At 44.4% G+C, this 24,296-nt stretch overlaps 1 long non-coding RNA gene across 1 annotated transcript in view; it reads left to right on the top strand.

Annotated features, from left to right (window-relative positions):
- Positions 1-2,016: 2,016 nt before the first annotated feature.
- LOC126987660 (uncharacterized) overlaps positions 2,017-24,296 on the top strand; it is a 52,926-nt gene continuing 30,646 nt past the window's right edge. The window contains exon 1 of the long non-coding RNA XR_007741071.1: positions 2,017-2,140. This is a non-coding gene — a long non-coding RNA (uncharacterized LOC126987660). The remainder of the gene's footprint in view (positions 2,141-24,296) is intronic.

A 24,296-nucleotide genomic window follows, 5' to 3' on the forward strand; every position in this document is an offset into this window, starting at 1 on the left:
CGTTAATGACTGTGGCATCCAACCATATCACTAATACTACCTAGCACTAAATCACCTATCATCTATTACGTCCAGATCCCCCTTTCCTTCCCTACTCAAGTCACTCCCGACCCACCCTAATGTCACTCTCCACCACTGTGGCTTTATAGTCCATATTGGAGATGGTGGCTTTTGGGCCAGAGTGTCTGGTGCCCCTGAGACATAGGATGGCCGACCTGAGCAGGGAGAACGAGAGGCGACACCTCATCCAGGCGACAACGTGGCTCCTTGGCTGATGCTTCTTTTCTGAGATTAGTTCCGCGAGTCGTGCGTAGAAGCATCGGGCCCTGGGACCCATCCCGCCGGATGTGGTGAAGACGAGGGGGGTGAAGCTGCCCTGATCCACTTGTTGAATTCTTTCACCGTATGCCCTTGTCTTCTTCTGCTCGTTCCTGTGGTGGGCGGCTTCCAGGGGCAGCTCACGGTGACAGGCAGCCATCGGTTCGAATATGCGGAAGTCCATGAACGCCCGCTGTCCGCGCACCCAGAATCCGCGGGCACTTACATCAACCCGTGTCTCCTGTGAGGTATTGTGACCTGGTAAGGCTGAGATGGACTACTACTACTACTACTACTACTACTACTACTACTACTACTACTGCTACTACTGCTACTACCACCACATTGCTATCATTCTTACACAAAACACTTAACGAGCATTGCCATTCCTACACCAACTTTCCTTTTCATCTACCAAACCTTTCATACCAACAAGTTCTTAAGCTCCTTCCGTCATGATACCTGTCTCCTCCCTTCCCTTCCCTCCCTCCCTTCTCCCTTCCCTCCCTATCTCATCCCTTCCTTTCCTCTCCCTTCTTCCCCCTCCTCCTGTCCCACACTGTTTCTTCTTGGTCGAAGGACAACACAAAGGCAGTTTTTCCACGTTGGAGTGGCGTCGAAGTTTAGTAATAAGTCGAGTTAGCGAGAAAATGTTACGAAAGCGCTACAAATTGGCGGCTCGGAGGCACCGCGCGACGAGGCAGCTCCGTGGGTGGGGTCTTGAGGGATGGAAGGGGAAGGTGGAGCCAAGGAGGGTAATTATTATTGTTATTATTTCCCTGCAGCCTCGAGTTGTTTCATCGTCAGTCCAGGTAATGAGATTATGCGCCAAGGTTCACTGTGAGGCCTGAGGGAGGAGGAGGAAGGCGGGAGGGGTGGCAGGGCGGCGCGTAGTCTTGCTTTTCCGTTCTTGCCTGTTTGTGTTTTAGCAGGGCGGAGTCAGGTCGTGTTATCCAGTAATTCTATTCCATTTTATCATGATCCTTGGTGTATCATTCCACTGATCAGTTATGCATTTTTGTGCATCTATGGCTGTATGACATCCTCCCGTATCGCTCCTTTTGCCACCTTGCCAAAGATCCAGCCACGCCGCTTCCCGCGTTCACCCCGAAGCCAGTATGCGAGGGGTCAGGGGCGGGAAAGCCTCACCGGATATTTGGGCAATCCCGAGCCTTGCTGAACGTTAAGGTGTACGTTTGACCTAGGTAAAAATATCCATCCGTTGACTATATTTACCTAGCGTTTGACCTTGCCTGCCTTGAGACACCGCAGGGGCGAGCATTGACGTCGCCAACGGGAAACAGCAAGACGAATATAATGACTCCGTGTATATATACTAAGGTGGCACTCATGGGGGTCAACACTCAACACCCGGTCTATCGTGGGACGAATGAATTACCTTAAAGAGTAAAACGAGCCAAGGCCTCCCCGACACTCCTAACATATGAACGATTCATTTGGGAAAAATCAGACTGAGTGACCAGTGCATGCTTTTAATAATGTTTACTTGAACTAGATATGAAAACAATTAATTTTGTTGAAAGATTGCATAAACAAAGCCTCTCATCAATTAGCAAGGCGTCTGAAAACACGGCGTCTCAAAATAAACCCATGTCAACAAAACTAGCGGCGGGGCAGTGTGGGAAAACAAAAGGCTATCGGTCACATGACGTCATCACTTGTTTCATTTTCAGAGCCCCGCGCGTCGCCCTAACGAGAGGACATGTTTGTGACCTAGTGAGTGTCCGTGTACATAGTGGCGTCGCGGGTGTCGTGTGGCGGTCATCGTGAGGGCTGAGGCGGCCGCGTCACTACAACGAAGGTGAGTGCCAGTGACTCGTGGGTGTGCTTCAGGGAAGGCGGCACAGGGCCATAATTGAGGCAGTGGAAGCAGGCGGGTCAGCACCGTTGCCAGATTATCGTACTCAGAGCCTCGTATTTACCGGTTTCAGAGTCATAGCTATTACCAAAAACACCAATAATTAACCATTTTAACGAAAAGTATATATGAAGGAGGCAGTTTTGGGGTCAGAAATAAGCAAACATAAGAGGCAGAGTACGACAATTTGGCAACGTTGGGCGGGTGAGTGCTCCCAGCCGTCCCTCGCCTCCACCCTTTCCGAGACAATCGTTCATCTAATACGGAGGTTTGAACGTTATCCATGTTCAGAGCTAAAACTGGGATTGAGTGCAAGGGGATTGAGAGAGGTTAGGTAATAGTGTTAACTAGGGCAGAAGGTATGGCGGCTGTGGTGGGTCTGACGTCATCCCTGCGTGGTGAGAAGGAGGGAGGGTGAGGTTCGTTTGCCGCAAGTGGTCCTTCGCTTGTGTATGTATGTGGTATTTTCTCATGTAATCTTAATCCATGGCTTGTTTATCCTCTAATGTATTTTTCTTAGATCTGCTATACACAGTGTCCCTCTTCAACGTTACGTCAATGCTGCTTTGTGTTGGTCGTGTTGGTTAATGAGCGAAACCGCCTTGTAACTTAACCTCTCGTTACGGCCAGGATAAAAAAAAAAAAAAAAAAAGGAACTATTTGCGTCGTATCATAAGACATTCCATCGTCCAAGAACACATACTTGACAAGGCTTTCGTAGGAGTTTTGGGCATTTCCAGGGGTAGTTTTATGACCCTGGTGGTAGTTTGACCCTTCTTCTGTACCGTGAACCTGAAGAAACACTCATTAGAACCCGACTGACCCTCTCTTTGACCTTTAGAAATAGCTGATGTGAGAACCGAAAGCGTCTTATACCTACTTCCTGCGAGTTAGCTATCCACACTAAGCCTAGCGTCACCAAGCCAGTCACAAGTTTTATTTTCTTTATCCATTGCTCATTTGGTCAAGGGAGTTCTCTGAGGCTGTCGTTGTCACAGTGGAGTGGCGGAGGAACACGTGTCTTCCCCATCAGTGTTGCCATGATCCACAGCGTTGCCAAGGCAGGTGAAACTAGCGATTAATCAGTGCAAGACGATCACTTATTTCTCCTCCCTCAGCGGCCTCTCCCCATCTCTCCTCCTTTCTTGTCTCTGACCCCCCCCTCCCTCTCTCCCCGCCTGTTTCTTTCCCCCCTCTCTCCCTGCCCCTCCCTTCCCCCCCCTCTCTCGCCTGTTTCTTTCCCCCCACTCTCCCTTCCCCTCCCTCCTCCCCTCTCTCCAGTAGTCATTTACCCCCCACCCCCTCCCTCCCCCTGAGTCCGTGCTGCCAGTCATGGGTATCCTCCACAGCCCGCTAGATGGCCTTGCCCTCACCCACCAGCGCCCCTTCCCCCACCACCATTCCCCCTTCCCCTCCCTCGTGTGGAAAAGAGAGAATGAGAGAGAGAAAGAGAGAGAGGAGGAGGAGGACTTGGGTGGGTGTCTGTGTGCGTGTGTGTTTATGGGAATAGGAAACAGTCTTACGGTGAAAAATAAGCATGCTACGCCAGAGATAAGAGGTAGGGGAACACACACACACGCACACACATAAGAACATGCAGTATGGAGCTTCTGCCTCGGGATTCGCCTCGGGTCCTTACAAGTGGCGGCCGGGGACACGAGGGCGGCCGAGGGGCGGCTTAATCCGGCCGACTCTCGCCTCTTCTTGTTTTGAATTGATCGCGTTTCATCGCTTCGTCGGTCCTCCGCCTCTTGCTCCTCGCCTTTGCTTATTCACACGCTCTGCTTTTCAATGGCTGTCGCTTTTGATGTGAATGGAGGATAACGTATAACGGGTTTTCCTTTGTACACGCATTTCTATTTCCGTTTTTGCTGTCCGTTTTTATATGTGCAGATTTTCTTATTTTCCCGTTTTTTATGTGCAGATTTTCTTATTTTCCCGTTTTTTATGTGTAGATTTTCTTATTTTCCCGTTTTTTATGTTCAGATTTTCTTATTTTCCCGTTTTTTATGTTCAGATTTTCTTATTTTCCCGTTTTTTATGTGTAGATTTTCTTATTTTCCCGTTTTTTATGTGCAGATTTTCCTAGTTTCCTTTTTCCTATGTTGATTCTTTCTTCCATTTCTTGCTAATGTTTGTTTTTCATGGTTACCCCTTCCCATGCACAGGAGAATATAGTTTCCATCAAAATATATTTACATTTATTTCTCGTTTCCTTTCTTTCCTTCTGATCTACGTAGTCTTTTTTTTTCAACATTTCTTTCTCTGCTTGGCTCCGTTTTCCCTTTTTCACGGTGTTCGCTGTGGAGGGAAGAGGAAAGGAAGTTAACAAAAAACCTACCACCACTACAATCTTTACCTTTCTTTTCCCTTTTGCTCTTCTATTTACTCTCACAACTCTTTCGTTACTCTTTTTCTTTTAGTTTCCCTTTTTTCACGGGATCGTTCTCATGCACACACACACAGACAAAAAACGGGAAGCTACGCACAATCAACCAGTCCTTCCTCCTTTTACTGGCGCTTCTACTGTGGTGTGTGTGTCGTAAAAGCAACAGGCTCGTTGGCGTGGCGATGGAGCTGCTGGGTCGGTCCTGCAATGCCTGGAGTGTACAGAGCTGCAGCGGAGGAAAAAGGTTAGGAATGGGAGAGTTCTAGCCGCTGAGTAGAGGAGAGAAGAGCTGACCAGAGCAGAGTAGAGGTAAATAGAGTAGAGTAGATCAGGGTGCAACAGAAGAGAGGAGAGCGGGGCAGAGAAGAGCAGAGTAAGATAGGGTAGGATAGAATAGAGTTAGTAGATAAGAGCAGATCAGCGTCCTCCATCCTTAGACTAACACACTATTTCAGCTGAGAGCATTGTTCATACGCACTTTCACCCAACGTTCTTTTCTTACTCACTCGTCTTTACGCTGTTAAGAATTCCACGTGTTTACATTATAGTAGCCACCAAGCTTTGCCTTCCACCGCTTGAGACACGTTCGTATGAGGTCATCTTTCGTAAGCACATCCGGGAGCTCCCTCAACGCGCGTGGCCCTAAAATACACACATTCATTCCCTGGTCCGCCTCCCGCTCTGCATTCCGCATCTTCCTGTACTAAGTCTATATACACCAAGTCAAGTCATACGCAGGTTTGTGGGAGGAGACACGGCAGAGGCGTGGTTTATGCGTGACACTGCTTGGAGCCAAACTAGAGAATGTAGAAGCGGGTATTAAGAGAAAACGAGGAAAGGCATACTAATTTAAATCAATCACTTCAACATGCTCTCCTTCACACCCCACGCCGCCGTTTGTAGGCATTGGAATTACAGTCACGCAATAGCACAATAAAAAGACATTTTTTCGTCAGTGGCTTGCCTGAAGGCGCTGTGAAAGAAGGCGAGAATGCACATCCAGAGTACACATATGGCCCCAACTTTAGTCACCCTTGAACTGGCGGGTATTTTTTTTTTGGCTCCAAGTGACGTCATCCCGCTGCTCCGCCCCAAAACCGCCTCCTGCGCGTACCGGTTGCAGTTTTGAAGCAGAGTGACTTGACTTGGTATATATAGTTCCTGAAGTTGTAGCACGGAAACATCCCCCCCCCCCCCCCTCCCAGCTCAGTCCCTTACTCACTTTGCGCTTCTCATTAACTTTGCCCGCCGATCAGCATTCTCAGTCTTGTATAACTATTTGTAGCACAGCCTCCTCCTCCTCCTCCTGACCATCATCGCTGCCTCCTCTCACATTTCACCGTCTCTCCTCTTTTCCTTTCCCTTCGTGAGGCAGGAAATTAGAGGTGCATCATCGCTGTTTTGCTGTTGTATTAGTCAGGTCTCCTCCTCCTCTTCCTCTTCCTCCTCCTCCTCCTCCTCCTCCTCCTCTTTCCTCAGACCCTCTCCCGATGCTTCCACTCTTTCCACATCGCTCCTCTTTTCATCCTCTTCTATGTCTTCCATCTCCTCCTGCTCCTCCTACTCCTCCTCCCAGTCTTCCACCCCCAGAATCTCCCCCGATCCTTCCACTCTTTATATATCGCTTCTCTTTTCTTCTTCCTCCTCCTCCTCCTCCTCCCAATCTTCTTCCACCCCCAGAATCTCCCCCGATCCTTCCACTCTTTATACATCGCTTCTCTTTCCTTCCTCCTCCTCCTCCTCCTTCGTGTGGGCGGGAATTTAGAGGGCATCGCCGTGAGCTGTTTTGCCGTGTGATGGGGGCGTAATGACTGCTAATACGTGGAAACAAAGCGATTTTCTCTGAGAGGCCGAATAAGTCACGAGGGTTATGGAAGCCTTGTGTGTCTATTGTTTGTTTGCCTTGGGTTCTGCTTGTATTTTTGTTGTTGTATATAGTTTTGTTTTATCTCGTTTGTTCTTCCTTTTGTTAGAATGAAGCGTTGTCTATTGGGTTTCCTTTTGCTGTTGTTGTTTTTGTTTGTTTGCTTCTGTCCTTTTTTTTTTCTTGAAGTGCTTGAATAGGTCATAATTGCTCTTGAGGTCTTTGGTTTTTCTCTTTTCTTTCGTTTGTCAGTTTTTGTTTTCTTTGAGCAGCTGAAAGCGTTTAGATAATCACTGCATTGCGTGTTATTCCATTTGTTTCGTTCGGGTTTAATACGCGAGAGCAAGGCGATTCTCTTTTGTTGCAGTGTCTATATAAGGAACGGTGATTGGTTAAGTCTGTTACGTTGAAGAGTTTCCTCAGAGTGGTCCAAAGGATGAGATTATGACCGAATTGTTTTGTCTTTTTTTAACCGCATTTCGTTCGGTAAATTCACGGAAACAAGCCGATTTTCTCTTTCTTTTCTGTGTGAGTGAGAAATGGCGATTGTTAAAGTATTTCACGTTTAAAAGAGTTTCCTTTGAGTGTACGAAAGGATACGATAATCACTCATTTTTTTTCTCGTTTCGTTTGAGTGATTCCAGAAAACAGGCGGATTTTGTGTGAGTAAGAAAAGGTAATTGTTTAAAGGTTTCACGCTTATAACTTTCCTTTGAGTGTGCGAAAGGACAAGATAATCACTCATTTTTTTACCTCGTTTCGTATTTAAGCCAGATTTTGTGTAAGAAAGAGTAATTGTTTAAAGGTTTCACGCATATACGTCTCCTTTGAGTGTTCGGAAGGATATACTAATCAACGAGTAACCTTTCTCCTTTAGCTTCGCCCTGTTAACATGTGCGAGCAAGCTGATTTTCATTGCTTATCGTGTCTGAGTCGGAAAAATAATATAATCTTTCTTGTACCCACCGCCCGTTGAGCCTGCATGAAACAGAGCCTTGCTAATCATTACTATTATCATCTTATTACTATTCTATGACAGAGCGGTAGATAGAAAGCATAACCCCGACACTCCCATGACGCAGAAAAAGGATTAGGGAGAAAAAAATAGAATATATTAAATAATATACAGATAATGGAATAGATGAAATAGAATACAGATGATAGAAATAAGGTTCAGGAAACTTAGAGGATAAAACATTAACGTATTAGTTGAAGAACAATATAGTGACGTAATCTGTTATTTGATGTAAGTTGATGTCTTTTTCTTTTTTTTCTTTCGTTTGTTAATTTTCTTTTTCTTGAGCATCTGAAATGGGTTAGTTAATCACAGCATTGCGTGTTATTTTATTTGTTTCGTTCGGTTTCAATACGTGAGAGCAAGGCGATTCTCTTTTGTTGCAGTGTCCATATAAGGAATGGTGATTGGTTAAGTCTGTTACGTTGAAGAGTTTCCTTAGAGTGGTCGAGAGGATGAGATTATCACTGTATTGTTTTATTTGTGTTTTGTTCTTGTTTTTTGTGTGTGTTAATTATACCTTTTTTGTTGACATGCAAATACTCTGATGGTTAATGTTGAAGTTTATGGTTTGCGAATTGCGATTGTCAGTATTTCGTTAGTTTTGCGTTTAATCGAATCGCATACTTATCCTGTTTTTTTTTTATTTTTATTTTTTATTTTTTTATTTTTTACCTTTACGTTGATATATCGAAGTATGCTGAATATTGAGGTCAGTGCTTTTGCGTGTCTGTGTTGTGTTCGTTTAATGATCGATCGGCTCACATGTTCGTTTAATACCGTGTTTCACCATCGTTAGTGTGGCTTTCCGTTTCGTATATTATGACCAGCCAGGGAATCAGCCAGTCTGCCACTCAGTCAGTCAGTCAGTCAGTTAGTCAGTTCGTCAGTCAGTCAGTCAGTTCGTCAGTCAGTCAGTTCGTCAGTCAGCCAGTCTTTCAGTCAGCCAGTCTTTCAGTCAGTCAGCCAGTCATTCATTCATTCAGTCAGTCAGTCAGTCAGTATGTCAGTCAGTCAGTTACTTACTCACTCACTCACTCCATCAGTCAGTTCGCCAGTCAGTCAGTCAGTTAGTCAATCCATCAGTCAGTTAGTCAATCCGTCAGTCGGTCGGTCATCGCTGCCCACGTCAGGCCATCCGGAGCTATTTTCTCTATGAATTCTGTATCTCTTTTTAGTTGTGCAGTTTTGAGGGTAAAACAAATGTGCGCAGTAAATTCCACTGTATCCCAATAAGTTTTGTTTTCACATTTTGTTTATGTAATGGAGTTATTTAATTCTAATCGGTGAATTTCGTTTATTAATCCTGTTTTGTCCTCCATAATTAATCGTTTTCAATCAACACACACACACACACACACACACACACACACACACACACACACACACACACACACACACACACACACATTAAAACAATAACACATATATGAATTGATAAGTAGATAGACTGATAGGTAGACAGACAGTATGAGGAACAAATAGACGGACAAATAGATAAATAGATAGATATAGATAGATAGATAGATAGATAGATGAGTTTCAACTATTGAGGTCACAGTTCGTTAAAGGAGCCTATCTCTGGGCCACTTTCACAGTACGCCATGATGGGTTCGTAAGCTTTCAAACTGGGGGGCTTCGTGGTGCAGTGGTTAGCACACTCGGCTCACAACCGAGAGAGCCCGGGTTCGATTCCCGGGCCGAGTGGAAAAATTTGGGCGGCTTTTCCGATACCCTACGCCCCTATCCACCCAGCAGTGAAAAGGTACCAGGTATTAATCGGGGGTTGTGTCCCGTCTCCTGGGGTCTGTTCCGTCTCCTATAATTCCTTCCCCTTCTGTCTCTCTCCGGCATATGACCATAGATGTTGCGCCGACTAAACGAAACTTTCCAAGCTACAAAGCCACTGTGTTGGACTGTGGAATTGGCTCTTAGTCTATGCTGGCTTAGGTTAGGTTAGGTTAGGGTGGATTGGGTTAGATTGTGTTAGGTTTGGGTTAGGTTAGGTTAGGCTGTGTTAGATTAGGTTGGATGTGGAGAATAAGTAAAGTAAAAATTAGAGTAGTAGAGTAAGTAGAGTAAGAATTAGTAGAGTAAGAATTAAAACTGTAATGCTCTCTCTCTCTCTATCTTTTTTTCTTTCTCTTGACCATGGTTGAGATACGCAGAGCTTCCTTTTACTGTCGGCTGCTAATGTCACTGGGCACACTGACTCCTGCATCGTTTTTCTTTTCATATTTCATTTTTTTGTTGATATTCCGAGGTCAGACTTTTTTTTTAAGTTGTCTGTTGTCTGTTTGTTTTTTTTTGTCGCATTCGCTGTGTGGATATATTTTTTGATGCAGTCATTTGTTTTGTCAGTTTTCATTTTGCGCAGATCATAATTCAGTCCACGGAGGTTCTGTTTATTTTTTCTGTTATCGTTTTAATGTTTATTTTATTTTGCTGTGTTTTTTTTATATATACATTTTTGTCGGTGTAGTTTTTAAGCAAGCACTGTGTTGAAGGCCAGCAAAACCATCACTCATCTCACACACACACACACACACACACACACACACACACACACACACACACAACTCCCTCCCCACACACACAGCTTCCCCCCATACATACCTCCCACACCCCACCACTACACCCCCCCCTTCCCCACAAACACACATCCCACCCCCCCACACATATCCCCTGTTCCCCCCTACATCCCCTGCCCCCCCAACACACCTTGCTCCCCTCACGTAACATCCCTTGCCCCCCCCTCACACACACAACCACACTCAACCCTCCCACTCCCCCCAACTCTCCCTCCCCATCTCACCCCCACCCCACACTTTAAATACAACCAACACTCGCACTCTCTTCTCAGGCTTAACCTTCATTAACACAACCATCCCACACCTGCTAATTCCTGTGCCAACCCTGCTCGCTGCCCGTCACGTCAGAAGCCATAAAGAGTGGAGCCCTCGCGTCAGGCCCAGCAGCCGGCTCGTCGCGCTGCCCGGCTGGTCTCGGTGACGTTTCCTATTTATTTTCCAGGATAATTTTGATGTCATGCTTCTGAGCTATTTGTGCGTCACGTCCGCTGCCAGAAACAAGCGAAAGAGCGTGTGTTAGGGGGAGGGAGAGAGGTGGGAGTAATAGGATCGGGGTGAGAGGCAGGGAAAGAGTACGGGATCGAAGTTAGGGGTGAGGGAAGGGGATCGGGGCAGGGGAAGGGAATAGGATTGGTTGGGGGGAAAGGGAAAGTTTTTTTTATATAGTTTTTATTTACAAGGAAGATGAACAACAACAAGAAAAAAAGAAACAAAAGAGCCCGGAACTTCGCTGCTCCTACAAATATCACCAGTAGAAGAGTTCAAAATAGAGAGGCCAGAGTCATTTGGAGAGGTGTCTATACTACTTTCATTCCACATTAATTATATCAGCAGCAAACCCCCGTCCAGCTTCCTTTCCTATATTAAGTACATATCAGCCAATCCACAGTCAGGGCAGATCCTCTCTCCAACTTCAGCTCCATGTGAAATGAGTGAAAAAGGGATGGAAGAGAAGAGGAGGAAGGGAGAAACGAAGCCAAGTATGAGAAATGGAACGGAAAACAGAGAAAAGGAGGAAGAAGAGAAAGGGGCAAGTGAAAGGGAGGGAGATGTCTTAGTAGGAATGGGCGGGGCTTGGTTCCGGTGACAATAATAATGAGGTAAAAGTTGTAGGCATAGGCAATAGCTGCGCGTGGCCTCTGTGCTCATCTCCGTTCCATTGACTCTTGAGCTTGTAGTGAATATATGTGATAGAGTACGAGTATTTTATTATTAACGGTAAAGGAAGAAGCTCAAAGGGAAAAGAAATATTTGTTCGCTTCACTCAGAATGGCTGTAAAAAATGATTGGCAAGACCTTAGCAATAACCAGGAGAGCGAGGAGTCACGGAAGGTCTTGAGAGGGCCCAGGGCGGCTAAAACCTTGAGAAAACACCGCGAGGACATAAGAAAGAAACCAATAACAAAGAACTTTTAAGAGGTCAAAGGAAAGAAAACAAGCCAGGAAACGAGTTGCGAGAAGAGAGAGAGAGAGAGAGAGAGAGAGAGAAGGGGGTAGGGGTCTTTCTGAGGGTGGCGCTGTTTTATAGAGGCTGTGAAGGGTGACACTGAAGGCTTAGTCAACATAGGCTGGGCGAAGCTTTGATAACCCTTTTTTTTTGTTTCTCTCTCTCTCTCTCTCTCTCTCTCTCTCTCTCTCTCTCTCTCTCTCTCTCTCTCTCTCTCTCTCTCTCTCTCTCTGTCTCATTTTTTTCATCTCTCTTTTTTTTACCTCCCTCCTTCCTCTCCTGTGTTTCCTCCTCCCTCTCTTTTTATCTCACTATTGCCTATCTCCCTTCATTTTTTCCTCTCCCTTCCAATTTCGCTTCTTTTCGCCCTGTCTTCGTTTTTCTCTCTTCCTCTTTTCTTCCTTTTTCCTTTACCTCCTTGCTTCTTTCCCTCCATCTTCTTGACGGGTTTTCCTCTTTCCTCTCCATTTATCTCTCCCTCCTTTTTTTCCCTCCCTCTTCCTCCCTCCCTTTTCCCTCCTTTTCTGCCTCACTCCCTCTCCTTCCCGTTTCTTCTTTCCTGTTTCGTTTCCTCCCTCCTTCTATTCTCCTTCCCTCCTCCTTCCATTTCTTTCCGATCTTTTCTCTCCCTTCTCTCTATGTCTTTCTCCCTCCCTCTGTTATTTGATTCCATTCCTCCCTCCTTTCCTTTCTCTTTTCTCTCCCTTTTTCACTCTCCCTATGTTTCTTTCATTACTCCTTTTGTTTCATCTTCTTCCTTTACGATCTCTCTCCTCTCTTCCTCCCTTATTCCCTTTATCCGCCCTCCCCCTTCTCCCATATCCCTTCTTCCCACCTCCCTTCCTTTCCTTTCCTCCCTCCTTCCTGTCCTTAACCTGCCGCCTCCCCTCCTTCCCCTCTCCTCCCTCCCCCTTCCCCTACTTACGCCCCTCACAGCCTCTTCAGAAACCCTCATTTTCGCGGTATCTCGCTCACGCTTGGTTCATATATTTTTTTTAACGTTTTGTGTAATGGTCTTCTTTGTTGTTGTTGGTGTTCTTTCCTTTTGTGTTCTTTTGGGGGGGTCTTTTCGGTTATTGGTCGGTCTTGACGTTTCGGTTTTCGTCTTGTGTTCCACGATTTTTTTTTTTTTTTTTAGGGTATTTTTTTTTTGCTGTTTTTTGGTCTCTGGTTTATTTTGATCCGTCTCTTTTTGCCTATTCGCTTTGTCTCTTTCATTCTTTCAATCTGTGCTTTTAATTTTTGTGTGTGTGTCTGTGTGTGTGTGTGTTTGCTTCTCTTTGTGTGATTGTGTTATATATGCGGTTATTCATTTTGCTTTTCTTCATTATATTTTGTCGCTTTGCATCTTGCCTTCATTGTTTGGCTATTTGCTTGAGGGGTAACTTATATGTATCTACCTTTTTTTAAGTTCTTTATAAGCGACGACTCACTCACACCGTTTCTTTCCCCCCCCTTGCCTTCATCCATTCTTCCTCGATTCCCTTTTCATTTCCTTTCTGTTCACCTTTCTACACCATTTCTCCCTCCTTTATCCCTTTATCCTTTATCCTTTAAGTTCTTGATTATCCACGACTCACACCGTTTCTTTCCCCCCCTTACCTTCATCTACCCTTCCTTCTCTCCCTCTTCATCTCCTCTGTTCTCCTTTCTTACAGCATTTTTCCCTCATTTATCCTTTATCCTTCAAGTTGTTTATCATCGACGACTCACTCACACCGTTTCTTCCCCCCTTGCCTTCATCCATCCTTCCTCATCTCCCTCTTCATCTCCCTTCTGTTCTCCTTTCTTACACCGTTTCTCCCTCCCTTATTCTCTTCCGCTTCACTTCATTTTAACTTTTTTACAGCATTCTTTCTTTGGATAATTATTTTGCCTGTCTTCCCTCCTCATCTCCTTCCACTCTGCTTTTTTTTTTTTGCACTGTTCCTTCCTTCCTGCTCTCTTTTCGTCCTCGTTTTCATCCCTTCTCATTTTTTTTTCATCCTTCTCACACCGTTCCTTCCTTCCTTCCCACTCTCCCTCCATCCATCTTTCCATCCCCGTTTTTTCAACTTTCTCACACCTTTCCTTCCTTCCATCCTGCCCTCCCATCCTTCCTTCCCTCCTTCCTCATCTGCCTTCTATCTGGATTTCTCTCACCGTTCCATCCCTCTCTCCCTTCATCCCTCCGTCCTCCCTCTTCACCCTAGCTCCCTTCTTACCTGTTGTACTCACCCAAAGGAGATGCAGCCTCCCTCACTCTCCCCTTCAATACGTGAGCCGCCAGACATACCTGCAGCTGACCTCGGGAAAGTTTTAATCGCTATCCTGACATTGACCTCCGAGCACCTGCCGCTTACCTGACGTGTGGGATTGAATTGCTATTGATCTCTGTGGGAAATGTCACATAGGCAAATACTTGTTGTTGCTCGTGAGGATGTGCGGTTCTTGCCTCCCTCTCCTCCTCCTCCTTCTCCTCCTCCTCTCCCTCGACTTCTTTTGTCATGTTGAAGGAGTGTCTATAAATCAATATGTCTGTTTATCTATGTATTTATCTTTCAGTCTATTAATCTATCAATGTCTGTATATATTTACCTATCTGTCTGTCCGTCTATGTCTGTACCTGTCTAACTTCATATATACGTATTTGTTTATCTATTTATCTATCTATTCATACATGTTTAGTATTCTTATTTATCATCATCATCATCATCACCATCATCATCATCATCATCATATTGGTATTCGTATTAAGCCTCGCAGGAGTCTTTTCCACTAAGCTCAGATGGATTATTTTAACGCCAGGATGCGCTGAAATAAAATCTTGGGCTGTGAAAAAGTGATTATGATGTCAGGAACGCGTGTATATGTGTGTCTGTCTGTGTGTATTTATATGTCTGTGTGTCTGGTATGAATGCTTTACTGATTTTTTATGTCTGGCTTTCTGATTATCTCTTGCTCTCTTTATCTGTCTGTCTGTCCGTCTGTCTCTATCTGTTTGTCTGTCTGCTTGTCTCTTTGTATGTGTTTGCCTATCTCTGTCTGTCTCTCTGTCTGTCTCTTTCTCCCCATTTCTATCTATCTATGACCTATCTTTCGGCCACCTCTTTGGATTCTTTTTAGGAGCAGTGAGTAGCGGGCTTTTTTTTTATTAATGTTTGTTTTTTGTGTGCCCTTGAACTGTCTCCTTTGCTGTAAAAAAAAAAAAAAATCTATCTATCTAACTAACTATCTATCTATCTATCTATCTATCTATCTATCTATCATTTGTCTATGTATCTCTCTGCAGCGCTTATCTCTCGGCCGGAAAAAGGTAACCTCCTCCGCGTGTTACCTTTGCCTGCGCGGCCGTGTTCGTGGCAGCGAGATAAGTTTTCCAATTACCTGTCATCACCTGAGCAAGGGCGGGGCGTTGCGTCTCGTCTCGTGCTTCTTAAAACTGACATGCTACGCTTTTTTACTTTTTTTTTTATAGTTGAGGAAGTAGTAGCTAAGGGCAAAAATTGAACACTTGTTTATGCTTAGTTTTCTTTATATATGCTATCGTTTTATTAAGGGAGAAAGGATCGAGGAAGGAGCAAGAAAGTAGACAAATGGTACAGGTACGTCATGAGAGCCGACTTAGCTTTCATTGGCGGGACAGAGAACCGGGAACCTTAACCCCTTGACTGCGGATTTCCTACAAGAAGACATCACCAAGCTACAGGAATGGAACAAAAAGTATCTGCTACAATTCAGTGAAGAAATATGTAAAGTCCTGCATGGGAAACACTCCACTATCCACCACAGAGCCAGAGAAAGACCTGGGAGTGTATGTTACCAGGCTACCAGTGAAGGAATATCCAGGATACCAATACCATATGGGAAGGCTATCAGTGAATTTCCACTGGTTTCTTTTTCCTTGTTTTCAATGACGGGATTTTCTTAGTATTTCTGCTTTAGGAGGACAACATCAAGAGGTTGTATATATATTTTGACCCCTAACGTTGTCACCATTTTACGATTCCAGTTCCGGCAAAGAAAAATGTTTGCTTTTCAACGCATTTCCGCTTTTTAATTTTCACCGAGAGAGACAGAGAGGAAAAATAAAAGAGTAAGGGGAGGGGTCGTACAATACATTCATCATTCAAAATCGTAATGTAGGTCAGTTCCAGGCGGCGGGTCCCCTCAAAACTAAGCGAACACGACATTTACAAAACAACAACATCTATCCATCAGACCTCACCTCCATCATGATCTGTCTCCTATGTAGCCGATTAATTGGATTCAGCTGTTGAGGCTACTGTATTGTCATCTTGTTGGTTTTGTTCTTTATATTTTGCTCTTTTTTTTTGCCTCACTTCCATCGTGATCTGGCTTCTATGTAATCGATTATATACAGCTCTGGAGGCCACTGTACCGTGACCTTAGTGGATGAGAGATCGTGAGTGTTTGGAAGATCGTGGTGTGGGATTATATACAAGTCTCCGAGCGAGATTTTAGATGAGATTGGATCGGCAGATTACCTAGCTTGCCATCACACGTGTTTGGATTCTGTCTGGAAGAAAGGTAGATACTATGAAGGTTAAAGGAATATGAGAAGAATCTTCCACCTCATTGTCATCAACCTCTTCATCCTCCTCCTCGTCATCATCATTATCATTCTCCTCCTCTTCATCCTCCTCCTTCTCCTCTTCATCCTCATTAGTCATCAACCTATATCATTCCACTCCAATGCATCGGCCTCTCCCAGACGTTATAATTCTTTGCTATCTTTTACCTCTAGTTTCCAGTCTCGGTGTAAACTTCATATTTTTTGCATTATTTCTTCCTCAGACACACTTGTGATTATTATATTCACGTTCACAAAACACACCTCGGGAGCGGCATCCTAACAAGGCGGGGGACGGTATACGAGCGTGATCAGCTTCCTCATGATTGGTTTGTTCTTTATTTACGGCGATGTTCGAGTGAGAATCCCCAACGAGTTCAGATTTGGTGTGGACTTACCTCGTCACGGGCGCAAAATTAAAAAGGATTTGTTTATTTAACGTAAGAGCGAGAGCCTCCAGGGGCCTCGTTTGGCGCGTATACATTATCGCGAATATGTGTTTTGTTTTGTTTTTATTATTGGCTCGCGTGTTTAAAATGTACTGATTGTTGGTGTTTTCCTTCGTTACAGTAATGGACAAATGTTTTCTTTTTACGCCAAGGGATGCGGCTCAGAGAGAAAAAAAAAATGGTAGACGCAGCTATGATTAAGGCATTTAGATCTCACCTCCTTTATTTAGGTGATCTGGTATAGCTTTTTCTTTACTCTCTAACATAAGAACATAAGAACAGGGAGACTGCAAGAGGCCGAATGTCCTACACACGGCAGCTCCAGTCTCCCCCCCCACGACCACCTGTCATCCTCGTCCATATAGCTATCAAGTCTACTCCTAAAACAAGCTATCGTCCCTGCACTAACTATGTGATTGCTGAGTCTATTCCATTCTCTCACCACATGGTATCTCCAGTGGCCATTTTTGAAGCTTATTTCATGTTCATTCGTCGCAGAAACCAAGTTGACTTCGTGGGGCGTATCGTTTCTCGCAGTTTACATATAATTTTGTTTTGCCGATTGCTTAAGAAGTGGAGGAGAGGATGAAGGGAGTGAGGAGGTAAGAAGGAAAGGTAGAGGATGGAAGGTCGGGAGAGGTGGATGGAGGTGGGTGAAGAAGGATAGGAAGTGGTGATTATTATTATTTTTTTTTTTTTACAACAAAGGAGACAGCTCAAGGGCACAAAAAAAAGGAAACTATAATAAAAAAAAGCCCGCTGCTCGCTGCTCCTAAAAAGAATCAAAAGAGGTGGCCGAAAGAGAAATGGAGGACGAAGAAGAGGGTGAGGAGGGGAGGAGGAGGGTTGTAAGAAAATGAGAGGTGTAGAGGAAGGGGTGAACGAAGTGAAGGGGGAATAGGAAGTGACTATGTCTAAGACGTGGAGGAATGTGGAACGTATCAGTTTTCGCAAGTTAATAATTTTTATGTCTGTCTTTCTGATTATCTCTTGCTTTCATTATCTGTCTGTCTGTCTGTTTGTCCATCTGTCTCTATCTGTCTGTCTGTCTGTCTGCTTGTCTCTTTGTATGTGTTTGCCTATCTTTATCTGTCTCTCTGTCTGTCTCTTTCTCCCCATTTCTATCTATCTATCTATCTAACTAACTAACTAGCCGACCTTTGTGTATAACATGTATTTTAAGTGTCACTGTTTATCTTTCCGCGAAAACGTTAATATTATATTGAATAAAACATTTCGTATCTTCACTTTTGCCTGGAGCAAGTCTGGTGTATTTATAATTTTATCAATACACGCTGCAGGAGCCTCCGCTGACGTGGGGGCTTCGTGGTGCAGTGGTTAGCACACACGGCTCACAACCAAGAGAGCCCGGGTTCGATTCCCGGGCGGAGTGGAGAAATTTGGGCGCCTTTTCCGATACTCTACGCCCCTGTCCACCCAGCAGTGAATGGGTACCAGGTATTAATCGGGGGCTGTGTCCCGTCGCCTGGGATCTGTTCCCTATTCCTATAATTCCTTTCCCTTCTGTCTCTCTCCGGCATATGACCACAGATGTTGCGCCGACTAAACGAAACTTTCCAACTTTCTGCACTAACACCATAATGCTCTGAATGCGGCTTTTACATCGTACTTTATTTGCACGAAGTCGATCATGTATTTATTTATTTATTCTTCCTTAAGTACGAGAATCCCCAGTGACTTTCTCTTTTTCGCTGTCGTCCTACACATAAATAAAGCAAATGAAAAATATAAATACTTTCGCCGCCAAGGAATAACGAAAAAAATCCCTACTGATGCGCTTAATGGAACACTTTTTAATTGCTCGTGTTTTCTCTCGGCATTTCATCATCTTTTTTTTTGCCGAATTCTGCTCAAAACAAAATGATAGACTGTTGCATGTTCAATCTTTTGTTAAATAATGTTTTACGCGGGAAAATATACGTATCATAACTTTCGGTGAATTTACGTCAATCGCTGGAGGGATCTTTTATTCCGTCTGTGTCTGTTAGTTCTCTTCGCTCTATTGAGGTGCTGACTTCTATATTTAAAAAAGAAACACCAGTTAGCTTCAAGTATTCGCGCGGTCGTTTTTTTATGTTTTGAATCGGTATTTGTATCTTTTCCATTCCTGGCAACGTTATTTTCACACTTTTTCGAACGTGGTCAGTTGTTTATCGTATTGGCAACCACCTTTTTTATTGCTAAACGTGAATTTCCCAGCGTATTAAAGCGTTTTGTAGTGTCTCTCTCCCGTCTCCCACCACAGAACGAAGACGAGGCATATGATAAAACAAGTTAAAACACAGTAATCGTCATTTGGCTTGCATAATAAAACGTCACGACCCATCCTCCGTTTTCTATTACAAGAGAGAAGACGAGACATAGGGCAGACATAAGTAAAAATAAAAGGCATCGCAAATTCAAGGTAAAACAATAAGCAGAACAGATAAGACAAGGTAAAACACAAGGGATCAAACAGAAACGAGGTGAAAAAAATGGAACTGGAATCTAAAACACTCACAAAAGGTTAAACAGGAGGCAAAACAAAACCAAGACAGAGCAAAAAGCAGAACAGTTATCGAAAACCCCACAAAAGGCAAAATAGAAAACAAAGAAACACCAAAGTAAAGAAACAAAAGTAAAACAGGAATCGAAAACCCCACAAAAGGCAAAACAAGACAATTAAAGCAACACCAAAGTAAAACAAAAAATAAAACCGGACTCGAAAACGCACACAAAAGGCAAATCATAAAGGAAAACAAAACCAAAGTAAAACAAAATAACAAAGTAGAACAGAAATCCAAAACGTACCTTCACCATCGAGGCCAACCAAGTTCAGCGTAAAACAAAATCAACGTGAAACAAAAGCTAAACGGAATCAAAGCACTAAACAAAAGGAGTAGAACCGGAATCCAAAACGCACGCACCTTCACCATCTCGGCTTGTTCAGTGAGGCGAGGAGAGGCGAGGCAAGACACAGGGCAAGGCGAGGCTGTGGGCTTAGGTTGTTCGTGGCTGCCTTGCATGTAAACAGAGGCAGAGGCAGCTGACTCACGGCTCCGCCCATTACCCGAGGCGTCACCGCGGACTAAGTCAAGGCTCGAGGTTCGCTATCTTGTGAGGCGGGGCGATTACCTGCCTAATTAGCGAGGCCTTTCGTGTGGGGCGCGGCGGGTGTGTGGGAAGATGTGGGTGGGTGGGGCGACGGTGCGAGGGAGAAGGTGTTTGTGGGTGGGGTGTTAGGGATGTGTGGGGATGCTGGTGTGCGTGTTTTGTGGTTTTAGTGGTGTGTGTAAGGGGTAGTTTTGTGGTTTGTGGTGTGCGTGTGGGGGGTTAGATGGGTGTTTTGTGGTTTTGTGGTTTGTGGTGTGTGTGTGGGGGGGGGGGTTGTGGGGGGGTTAGATGGGTGTTTTGTGGTTGGTGGTATGTGTAGGGAGGTTGTTGTATGGGTAATGGTGTGTATGGTGGTTGTGGTGGTGGTGTGTGTGTGTGTGGGGGGGGGGGGGGGTCTACGTGTATGCGTGGAAAAAATAGGTCAAAATAGTAAGAAGAAAATATAAAACAAAATTGAAGGAGGGCAGAATAAAAAAAAAGGAAGAGGCAGACGGTAAAAAAAGTTAAATAGAAAAAAACAAAAATAATAACAACAGAAGCAAACAGGATCATGAAACCAAACAAAGCCAAGGAAAAGAACCGAAGAACAACAGTGAAAACAATTAAAACAAAACACCAAAACCCAAACCCGCTACTAAGACAACAACAACAACAACAACAACAACAACAAGGACAGCGAGAGAACGTAACAAGAGAGCGTTCAAAGTAAAAGGACAAGAGAGAGAGAGAGAGAGAGAGAGAGAGAGAGAGAGAGCACAAACGCATTCGAGCAAGATAACCAGCAAGGTAATTTTCTCACCTGCTCGTAATTACTCTCCCTTCCCATTGCCTGGTTCTAATTACCTTGTGTTCCTTTGATGCGTCGCTTTACTGGAATTTACTTTTTTCTTCTTCTCTCCCTTTCCCTCCTCCCTCCCTCCCTTCCTCCTTTCTCTTCTCCCCTAAAACATACCCCCCCCCACCCACTCTTCCCCCTTTCCCCTTCTTCCCCTCTCCCTTCGCCTCCTTGTCCCCTCTTTCCCCCCTAAAACAGAACCTCCCCTTCACACCCACTCAACCATCCCCCCCCTTCCCCCCAATTTCCCAGTAAGCATGTATTTGGTAAAGGGTCAAGAATCGTATTTCTCTCTCTCTCTCTCTCTCTCTCTCTCTCTCTCTCTCTCTCTCTCTCTCTCTCTCTCTCTCTCTCAGCTATTTTTTTTCTTTTTTTTTACCGTAATCTATCGGTTGGTCAGTTTATTTCTTTTCTCGATGTTTGACAGTGACGTTTTTTTAATATTTTTTTTTATCCCTTGCGTTCCATTTTGTCGTGTTGTTTTTAAAGGTTTAACTTTCGTCTGGTTTTCTTTTTATGTAAAGCCGAGACTGGAATTTTTTTTTCCCTTTTTTTTATTCCTTCGTCCTTTCCTTTTCGTGTTGTTATAATTTCTCTGAATCTTCCTTCGTTTAATTAGTGTTTTGTTTTCTTTACGTAATTTTTTGGTTATATTTCCTTTTCTTTGTCCTATCTTTAGTTTGGTCAGTATTTTATTTTTCGACGGTTGATGGCATCGCTTTACTTATTTTTTACTCTTTGTATATAATAGCCTTTTTTTTACGGCAATCTTTTCTTTTGTGAGTTGTAGTTTAATGTTTCGGTGACGATGTTGGTATATTTTTTCTACATCTCTTCACGTCAATCTATGTGAGAGGTAATTTGTGATGCCGTGAGCTTGCTCCCTCGCACGCGTCGCTTCCTCTGACGTGTGACCTTTCCCAGGTGAGCTATAACACCTGTACTTTCTCTCACGTCCTCCTCGCTTGCCTCTCCCTCGCTCGCGTGTACTACTACCGCGACTTACAACATATACTTTTTTCGACTCCAAGTTCTCCCCTTTCAGCCATCAAAGGATCAAGGGCGTATTGAAATGACCTTTCGTTAGAGGGTGCGTGGTGTTTGCTTTGTGTCTGCCCTACAAGATTCCTATCACTTGTTTAATCTCTTCATCGGTACTTCTGTTCACGGTACTAGTTTTGTTCCCATACTCAAAGCTCTCGATCCTTGAAGCATGTTTGTTAAGTGTGCAAGGTATTTTCATTCGCGTCTACGGTACAAGGTTTCTATCCCTCGGGCATTTAATATCTCATAAATACTGTCACTCACTATACCATTTCTCCCCTTACTCAAAGCTCCCGATCCTTGAAGCATGTTTGTTAAGTGTGCAAGGTATTTTTAATCGCGTCTACGGTACAGGTTTCTATCCCTCGGTCATATAATCTCTCATAGGTATTGTCACTCACTATACCATTTCTCCCCATACTCAAAGCTCCCGACCCTTGAGGCATAAGAACATTGAGGGCGTATTTACATAACCTGTTTGTGTGCGTGTGCATCGTATTCACATATGTCTACCTCCCTTAGTCAAATATTCTCTCGTTTGTACTTCATTCACAATATATTTTTTTCCATACTCAAGGTTCCCCGGCCCCTGAGGCATTGCAGCATCGAGAACATCTCTAAATAACATGTTTGCGTACGTGTGCATCGTAGTTACACCGTGTCTGCCCTGCGAGATGCCTGTGAGGGACGTATGCGGGGCTGGAACCGAAGTGGAACCGAAGTGGGGATCGAAGTGGTGTGCCCTCGTTGGTCCCGTCTCTCGCTAAGTGCACTAGACACGTTGCCGCCGCAGCGCTCGGGGACCCGGCCTCTCGTGTTTGCTCAGCGCCGAGTGTTAACCTCCATCTTCGCCGCCGCGGGGGTTAGACTCAGGCCGGGCCGCGTGTGTCTCCGTGAGTGTGGGAGCTGTGTGGTGGTGGTGGTTGGGGTGGTATGGTTGGTTGTGATGTGATGGTGGTGATGGTCGTACTAATGGTGGTCGTGGTGGTGGTGATGGTGGCGGTGGTAGTGGTCGCATTTGCTTAATTGTGGTGCTACATCATCAAAGCTTCCTCTTGTTGATCCCCGGCCATTATCCCTATCCATTTGTCCGTGTGTTTGTATATATATAATTCAATCAATAGTATCTCTCTCTCTCTCTCTCTCTCTCTCTCTCTCTCTCTCTCTCTCTCTCTCTCTCTCTCTCTCTCTCTCTCTCTCTCTCTCTCTCTCTCTCTCTCTCTCTCATCACATCGTTAGGGAAAAGTCGTGAGCCATAAAAGAAATTCACAGCAACGTCCAGGTTCAGCCCTTAAGCCATGTACTCGGGGCTTAGACGCAAAGAACAGCAGCGGCGGGAGGGAAGGCAGGTGAGGCGGGTGCTGGAAGGGAGACAGGTGAGGCGGGAGCGGGGCAAAAAGATACTGAGATAAAGAAAAATGGACTAAGAAGAAAGAGTAAGCAGGGGAAAGCGAGATAAAGAAGAACTATAAAGCAAGCAAAGTAAGAGGGGGGAAGCGAGATAGAGAAAGATGAACAAAAATGAAAGAGTATTAAGTGGAAAACGAGTTAGATACATAGATAAGAACAGTGAAGAAAAAAGGTAGAATTGGAAAGCTGAGTAAGAAGGAGAAACTGAATTAAAGAAAGATGAAAGCAGACTAAGAACGAAAAGCAAGATAGAGATAAATATGGACAGTGAAGAAAGAGGAGGAAGACGTAAAAGCGTTATAAAGAAAGAGGAACAGAGAGTAAAGAGTAAGGAAAAGAAGGGGATGTATAGAGAAGGGAGGTCTCGTATAGTGCTGGTGACTCTATTAATATTTCTTCTGCCATCCTCCTTCCCACTCTCCTGTTACTCTCTTGCTGTCTCCAACCTTTCTTTTCCTTTGCCATAGATCCTGCTATTACGCTTTCTACTTATCCCTCCTCCTTCTTCTCCTTCTCATTTTCTCCTTGTTATTCTTCCTTGATTTCAATGTTGATGTAATTTTCTACTCTCTTCTACTTGATTGCTTTCTCCTCCTTACCACTGTTTGAGTCTACTGTTTCCTGCTGGCCCGTTCGTCCTCTTCATCTCCTCCTCCTTCCCCGTCTTTTTGTTTTTCCCTGATTTCAACGGCATATGACCACAGATGTTGCGCCGACTAAACGAAACTTTCCAACTTTCCCTGATTTCAATGTTGATGAATACTCGTTCAACTCACTCGCTTCTTCTGTTTGATTTGGCGATTGCTCTTCCATTCCCGTTCTCCTGTTTACCTGCTGAGACTTTCTGTTGCGCTCATTTCTCCGGTTACTGTTGCTTTCTGCTGTTGCCCAATCTGCTGTAACACTCCTACTTCCTTCCTCCTACTGATTGCTTTCACCTTATTTATACTGTTCTTGTTTTATTTATTTATTTATTTTTTTACTTTCTCTTATTCCTTCTCATATTTGCTATTTCCCAGCTGACACCAATCTCCCTACTAGTTGTCTTTCATGTCTATTTTTCCTCTGCTGTTTTGTGTTCTCTTCCTCCTCCTCTTACTCTTCCTTCCCTTTCTGCTTCGTTTCCTCTTTTTCATACTATTTTCTCCCACCAATCACCCTTCCTCCCTCCCTTCTTTTCCTTTTGTCCCGCTGACCTAATACCCATCGTCTCTCTCTCCCTTGATCTATCGACACCCTTCCTCGCTCCCTCTCGCTACTTTCTCTTCTGTTCTCCTCTCCTCCACTTTAACCGCGCCCCCCTTCCATTCGTTGTTCTTTTTTTCTGATACCTGTTATTCTCCTTTTACTCTTGTAGCTACACGTCTA

Source organism: Eriocheir sinensis, chromosome 66, assembly GCF_024679095.1.
Source record: "Eriocheir sinensis breed Jianghai 21 chromosome 66, ASM2467909v1, whole genome shotgun sequence".
In the NCBI taxonomy this organism is placed as follows: domain Eukaryota; kingdom Metazoa; phylum Arthropoda; class Malacostraca; order Decapoda; family Varunidae; genus Eriocheir; species Eriocheir sinensis.